We start from the raw sequence: 8,019 nt of genomic DNA, 5'->3' as shown, positions 1-8,019 counted from the left end.
TGTGTGTGTTTGGGGGTGGGGCTCAGAAGACTATGCTTAAGAGTCAGGTCTGTCCTTCCACTGTGGGTTCTAGGGGCCAAATTCAGGCTTCAACAGCGAGGGCTTTTATTTTTAGACAAGGTCCTGTGTTGCACAGGCTGGCCTTCAGGTATGTAGCTGATGATGACCCTTAACTCTAATCCTTGTGTCTATCTCCTAGTGCTGAGATTTTGGTGAGCACCAGTTTGCCTGGTTGTAAAGTACTTTTCATGCTTCTCTCATAGACTGCCCAGTGAAGTCTGGTAACTGCAGGAAGTGCTGGAGCAATGCATGATAGACAGTATTGAAGTAGACAAACCTGGAGCTGCACCTAGCTGTCCGTACAAGACAAACACCAGCAATTCCATAGTTCCATTATGGGTGTGTGCATGAGTGTGTGTGTGATGGTGTCTGTAAAAACACATCGTACCAAGCATCAACAAAGACTAGCTTCTATCCTGGAAGAGGGATTCTAGGACAAACAGGGATTGTCAAGGGCACTGCTGGTAGGGCACTGCTGGTATCAAGAGGGATGGCTGGAAAATTCCCTCTACACTGAAAAAGTCTTGAAGACAGAAACACTGTCTTGTCCCTGCCGTTACTCAGGTCTAGTGAGCTGCTGTCATAACCAACACTTTACAGCTACTGTCCCTGCCCCCTTCTGCTCTGTGTCTAACAGAAGTGGGGGCTTTGCATACACTAGCTTACCTAATCAGGAGGCAGTTCTGTGAAATGATAATTACCCATGATGCTCTATAGTTTAGGAACTGAGGGTTCAGAATGGACAGCTGAGTTTTGGACCCAGATCTGTTTGCTTAAGAGTTCTTTTCAGTTTAACACAATGCTTGGCCTAAACATACACATAGTTTTGAAGTATACACTCAATAGGCCAACTTTGGCTTACTAAAACTACATGTTTTTATGAAAAAAGGCATTCCCAAATGTTTGGAATGCAATTATAAAGTTGTATGTGTTTGGGTGAATGTGATGGCAGGCTTTAACCTCAACACTTGGGAGGCAGAGGCCGGCAGAACTCTTTGCCGAGGCCAGCCTGGCCCACACAGCCAATTCTAGGCCTCATCTCAAAAGTTTGTGAAGTAGTATATGTGTATGCGGTGCCTTAATGTGTTGTGTATGTAGTGTGTACAAGAGTAGTATTATGTGTGCTGTATGCACATGTAGTATGTGTAGAGTGTAGCATGTGTGGGATGTATGCGCACGTGTGGGGGTCTGCTCGACCATTCACTTCAGCCTTCCACCAAGCTGAGATGATGGGCTAGTCATGGCACTGACAGAACTTTCACTCTTCATGGATGAGAAGCCAGTGGTTCCAGCATCGGTTTTTGTTTGTTTTTGTTTTTTTGAGACAAGGTTTCTCTATGTAGCCAAAGCTGTCCTGGAACTCTCTGTGTATACAAGCCTGGCCTTGAATTTACAATGATACACCTGCCTCTGTCTCTTGAGAGCCTGTCTCTTGAGAGCTGGAGTTAAAACCACGTAATGCCATGCCTGGCACCGTTTTTTGAAAGTACGTTTTCCACAGAATTTTCCCTTTTGTCAAGACTCAGCTATTCACACTGACTGATGCTCTACTGATCAGCACATATCCACGCTGTCAGCTTTAACTTGAAGTCAGGCCATGTTAACCCTCTAACTCTCATCTTCATTTTCAAGACTATTCTGCCTATGTTGTCCTTTGAATTTCCATATCAATTTCTAAATTGGTTTGACAATGCCTGGAAAATGGTCTGGTAGAGACTGTGTACAATCTGTGGGTAAATTCTGGAAACTTCTACCACTGAGGATCTGACTCATGTGCACTGTGTGTCTCATTTTAGGTCGTCTTGGGTTTCTTTTGCCACCATTCCACAGTTTTCATTCTGAAAAAGTCTTTGAGTTTTGTTAGGTTCACTCCCAGTTTCACACTTTTTATAGAACAGGCATGGATGCCGTGCCTAGTATCATCCTTTATCTTGAGTTTCTGCGGCTCCCTGTCAGTGAGCAGGCTGCCGGAGTGTGTACTGACCTTGCCTTGTGCAGCCTAAGTTCACACACGGTTTTAATGTCTTCTGGTTCTTCTCATACTTAAACAAACAAAACTGCATCCATTTGTGTGTTGGTGTTTCACATGCTTGTATGAGTCACCCAAGTACTGTGCTCGCACAGGTCAGTACAGGGCATCAAATCTCAAAGGAGTGGAGTTATACATGATTGTGAGCTGACATGTGGGTGCTGGGAACTGAACCCAGAATCTTTGCAAGAGTATCTTGCTCTCTCCAGTCCCCCACCACCCCAGCATCGCATATGATCTCCGTGGATGACTGTGTAGTTGGTGCATAAAGAAAGTCGAATTATTTCATTTTATGAATGGCTATGCCTTTTTCTTGCTTGGTTGCAATGGACAGAGCCTCTGCGAGACTGGATGTCCTTGTTTTGCATTTTGGGAGGCAATCTCAGTCTCTCACTTTAGACAGACTGCATCCATTTGTGTGTTGGTGTTTCGCATGCATGTATGAGTAATATTATATCATATTATACCTGCTATCTTTTTTTTTAAATAACAGATGTCCTTTGTCATACTGTGGTTGTGGAATTAAGGAGACTGCTAGTAAAAAGTGGAAAATTGGTGGAGGGAGAGCAGGGAGAGCCAGGGTTAGGGAGAGGACGGCACAGCCCAGTGGTACCACACTTACCTGGTTGGAGTGAGGCTCAGGTTCTGTCCCCACTTAGCAGACAGGGGTGGTGTCAGGAGTGAGGGGCACTTGAGGGCCATGCTGCAGGCCTGGAGACTCCACCTGGAAAAGCCCTTCTTACTTAGGCTGTGGCAGTGGGCATCCCATTGGACACTACAAGACGCCATAAAGAGAGGAGAACAGCACTGTTTCTCTCCCCTCAGACTTAGTTCTGTCTTCTGAGCTCAGTCTGAGCTGGGCCTGAGTTAGGACAGGATGATGAGATCTGCCCAGGAGACCAGGAGTGTTTCAAATTAACCCACAGCATGCTAACAGTGTCATGAGATTTTTTTTCTCTTCCATTTATTAATACAGGGTTTCTCTGTGTAACACTGCCCTGGCTGTCTTGGACTCAGTTTGTAGACCAGGCTGGCCTTGAACTCACAGAGTTGAAAAACTCCCTGCCTCTGCCTCTTGTGTGCTGGGATTAAAGGCAGCACCACCATACCTGGCTGCTAAACATATTTTTGATGATAAGTTTATGTGACCATAATCCTGTTGTTGGTTGGAAGAGTAGTATCTGCACTTAGCTTAAATTATACCCATCAAAGCGATGGAACATTAGTATTCTGAAGTTCTCGGGACCCCAGAGCTATACGAAACTTTCTCCCTCTGTTGCTGAATATGGCTGCTTGGGTTCACCTGTGCAGCTAGACAGGGCTGAGACCCTTCATGGGAGGTGTAATTCAGTAAGAGGAGGCTTTGACTCTGGCACGTCAAGTGCAGGCAGCAGTGATATCTCCAAGCCCCCTGCACAGCATCAAGTGCTCTCTGCAGTTTCCAACTTTGCAGTTCAAGTTTCATCCTTGATCTGTTAGGAGTTGATTGATGGCTAATATTAGGAGTGTGTTCTGATTAAACTGTTCTAGAGTATCTGTGCATTAACGTGAGTAGGCTGCATTTCATGGTTCCCAACAAATACTTATGCTGTTTCCACACGTGAATTTCTCATTGTGTGGCACGAAATGGCCCAGCTCAAAGTGTTCTTCATTATTTAGCCCATCCAGAGGATGCTCCTTTAGTGCTTGTTAGGTGCTGGTTGGTCACATCTGAGGTGGTGTCTAGTTCAGGTTCATTTTGGCAGTGTTTACACTTGGAAGCACTGGTGTTATACAGTACAGTGATGTCTGTGTTATTCATTTGAAGCACAGTTTTGTCTCAGTAGTGCAAAGTGTACAGCTGTTTCTTTGCTGTCATGTCTCTGGAACACAATCTGAAATGGAACCAGCTGTTATAGTGAAGAATCTGATCTGGCTGACAATATTCATGGATTGCACCAGACCAAAGGGATGGCTGCTCATAATAGCAGCAAACATTTCTGTTGCTTTATCTATTGCAGAGGAAGACATAAGAATCTTCTAGATTAAGTTGGACACTTGAATCATCAAGACTCTACATGCTGTTTTCAATCCTGATTTTGCAATAAAGCAGATTTTTTTTTAAAAAAAGCACATATTAACGTATTTAAAAACGAGTTACTGCATACCTGTTGCTCTTTCTCAAATTCATTCCCTAAGGTGTCTGGGGATGAACTGTATGCTGCACGCGGAGCACTCTTCACTGTGGGACTCATGAAGCTTCCAAGGTAAGACTTTCTGACATGTTCTAGTCTCTTTTTAAACAAAGACTATATTTCAAAAAAACCCTAAAATATTATAAAAGACAAACGTTAGTCTCTAAGAGACAATTGTATAAGAACAGTAATTATTTATCTATCATTTACCTGCAGTGGTTGGAATGAGAATGCTTATATTCAGGTTCATTTATTCAAATGCTTGCTCTTTAGTTGGCAGAACTGTTTGGGGAGGATTAGAAGGTGTGGTCTTACTGGAGGGGGAGTCACTGAGGTGGGCTCTGAGATTAGCTTTCTCTGCCTCATGCTGTGGACCAGATGTAAGCTCTCAGCTCCTGCTTCAGTGCCATGCCTCTCTGCTGTTGCCGTGCTCCTCATCATGGTGGTCATGGGTTCTAACTCTCTGGAACTCTAGGACCCCAAATTAAATGGTTCCTTTTATAAGTTGCCTTGGTCATGGCATCTTTTCATAGCAGTAGAAAAATAACTAAAATACTGTGCTTGTGTGCACTATAGATTTCTGTATACATCATATACTGAGGTCCTTTTTTTTCTCCCAAAGAATAGTCAGCTATTGGCAGTTGTAGTTACTCTTATTTTAAAATTTTATTATGTGTATGGGTGTTTTGCCTGCATCATGTATGAGCATGATGCCTTTGGAGGGTGTGGGATCCTCTGAAACTGGAGTTACAGGTGGTTGTGAACTACCATGTAAGTGCTGGGAATTGAACTTGGGTCCTCTTCTAGAGCAGCCAGTGTCCCTAACCATTTTCCAGACGCCACTGAATTATTCTTAATTGACAACTTGACTGTTTTTTGTTTGTTTGTTTGTTCATTTTTGTTTTGAGACAGGGTTTCTTTGTGTAGCCCTGGCTGTTCTAGAACTTCCTTTGTCAACCAGCTGGCCTCAGACTCAGAGATCTGTCTGCCCTGCCTCTTGAGTGCTGTGATTGCAGGTATGGGCTGCCACCTGTTGACCTGACAAGGCGCTGGGTGTGACTGGGGCGGGAGCTTCTAGATTAGGTTCACTGAGGTGGGAAGAGCCAGCCTAGCTGTCGCAGCACCATCTTACAGTTAGGGTTGGGGTGGATAAGAAGGAGAGCTAGGAGAGCACCACAGTTCATTTCTCCTTGCTTCCTGGTTGTATGTGACATGACCAGAAGCCTCATGTCCCTCCTTGCTGCCAAGCCTTCCCCAGTGAGGACTGTACACTCAAACTTCGAGCCAGAACAAACCTCTCTTAAGCTGCTTTTGTTAGGAACACTGCATTGGCTTGGAGGAGCTTGGCTGTGATCATCAGACAGCTGTGTTGAAGTAAGATTTGAAGGAGTAGCAAAAAAGCCTGTGTTTTGGCTGCCTGTTCTTTTCTCTGGTGTTCCATGAAAATAAAGTAGTGTTGCCATTATGTGTTACTATAAATGAGTGTCAAAAAGAAGGGCCTCTAGGCATGATGGGTAGGCTCTTGGTCTTACTTAGATCTAAGCAGTGGTATTGACCATTACATGTTGTCCTCAGTTGATCTCACGATGTAAAAGATTTCTGACTATTGGTATACAATCATAACCTCTCCCCTGTTCCCCAGTGCTTGTGATCCACCCAGGACCCTGTGAGAAAAATCCTAATTTTAAATACTGTACACTGAAGTTATAACTAATTCATATTTATAGTTTAAATGGTAATGACTGTGTTTCTTCCCCCAAATTATTCTACAGTGAGGCGAGCGTATTACCTGTCCTGTCCTGTCCTGTCTGTAGGACACAAGTGCCTTTTCTGCAGATTCCTGTATCATATGCCCTAGCAGGTGAGCTCAGCAGGAGCACTGTTCTGGATTCTGTCCAGTGAAGGAGGCCGGGCTCAGCAGCCCTAGCTCAGCCTGCTCTGGCTCAGCTCCCACATCTGTCAGTGGGAAATAGCATCTCAACTCGTCTCCCCTCTCCTTACTCACTCCTGACGAGAACCCCTTCTTACTTCTTCCCTTTTGAGCACTGACCATCATGTTGAGTGCTCAGACGTTACTCATTTAGCTTGTATGTTACTGTATGTTTCACTGTGGCTGATATGATGACGACTTTGTCTAATGTTGTTCCTCTAGAGTTCTGAAAAATTCCTAGGGATACCGAGTGCTCAATAAATATGACCTACATAAATTTCTTTTCAGAGGTTTTCTGTGCTACCTTAATTTCTAAATGCATGCCCATTACTGTCATAGTCTGGCAAAACTTTTCACTACTGCTAAGCCCAGCTGAAAATGTTTTCAGTGAACTCTTACCCAGCATGGAAAATGAACAAGTATTGTGCTAACACTGAAGTATTAAGATGCTATATGAATAAAGATAAGGATACCATCTATCAGTAACTAATATCGTTCTTCAGGCATTCACCAACGGAATCAGACACGAGGAAATGGCCTGGAGAGATAGTTCCACCATTAAAGGTGAAGCTCACAACCAAAACACACACACGAGAAGGAAACCAAAGATACTAATGTTGGAAAATGAGAGGTAACTTATTTATTAACTGCAGAGAATACAAATATATCCTTAGAAAACTTCATAAGACACTAAGAAAGATGGGGCTGTGGCAATGGCTTACTGGTACAATGACTGTCACAGGCGCATAAGAACCTGAGCTCTGATTCCTGTCACTCGTTCAAAGGCTGGCCCTGTGGCTCAAAGGATCAAGGCTAACTTTTGGAAATTGGACAAAATGATACAAAAGTGCAGGCAACAAGTATGGACGAAGATGGAGACTGAAAAACAATGGTGACAAGAGCCACACCCACCAGACCTGATGAAGCAAAGCTGTGGTGGGCACAGTGCCTGGGTAGCTGCAGGCTTGATGGAATAGAGGCGTAGGTCCACACAGTAAGCCCAGGACGGAGTAAAGGTGGATTCGGGGACAAGAAGACCCCATGGACCAGAAAGGTCAATTGCAAGTTCAAAGTGGATCCTCACTGCATTCTTTACTCTAAGATGCTATCAGATGGCTTTGAGATGCAGGTGTTGAGAAAAGTCTCTTAGATGAAAACACAAGATTTGGAGAGGCACAGAGCCCAGGCTGGTGGGGAAGGAGACAGTGGACAAAACTGATGGTATTTAAATGAAAACTTCCACATAACAAACAAGAATGTAAGTGGTGTGCTACAAACGGAGATTTAGAAAGAGCTCTTAGAGCCCTTTAGTAAGTAAGGCAGAGGGCAGAGCATCTGCTGGAACAAGCGCATAGCCAGAAAAGTTCTTCCCTTGGCTCATGCACATGTGCTGTACAGGTGAGGGGTTGAAAGTCCAGGATTTGAAAGAAAGCAGCTTGAAACAATGCATTCTAATACTTACCTAAGTTTTGATCCAGAAATTTAATCCCTCTAAATCCTGACAAAGGGAAATTAAGTATTAATACTGACAGCTGGGCAGTCCACACCTGCATCCCAGCACTCTGGAGGCAGAGGCAGGCAGAGCTTTGAATTTGAGGCTAGTCTTGTCTGCAGAGTGATTTCTAGGACAGCCAGGACTACACAGTGAAACACTGTTTAGAAAGGAAAAGAATTAACACTGATTGAGAGGCAGAAGAAAAATAAAAGTGAGACTTTGGCAAGATATCTGAATTTATACTCCAGCTTTGTCAATATAATCAGCTATTTGGCCTCAGCTGCTTAAAACAAGAAATTAGGTGATTTCTCAATGAGTTCTAAGGCCCAAC

The sequence above is a fragment of the Grammomys surdaster genome, unplaced genomic scaffold, assembly GCF_004785775.1.
Source record: "Grammomys surdaster isolate TR1022 unplaced genomic scaffold, NIH_TR_1.0 125925, whole genome shotgun sequence".
NCBI lineage: Eukaryota > Metazoa > Chordata > Mammalia > Rodentia > Muridae > Grammomys > Grammomys surdaster.
The sequence above is the reverse complement of the archived record's forward strand: the minus strand, read 5'-3'. Positions refer to the sequence as shown.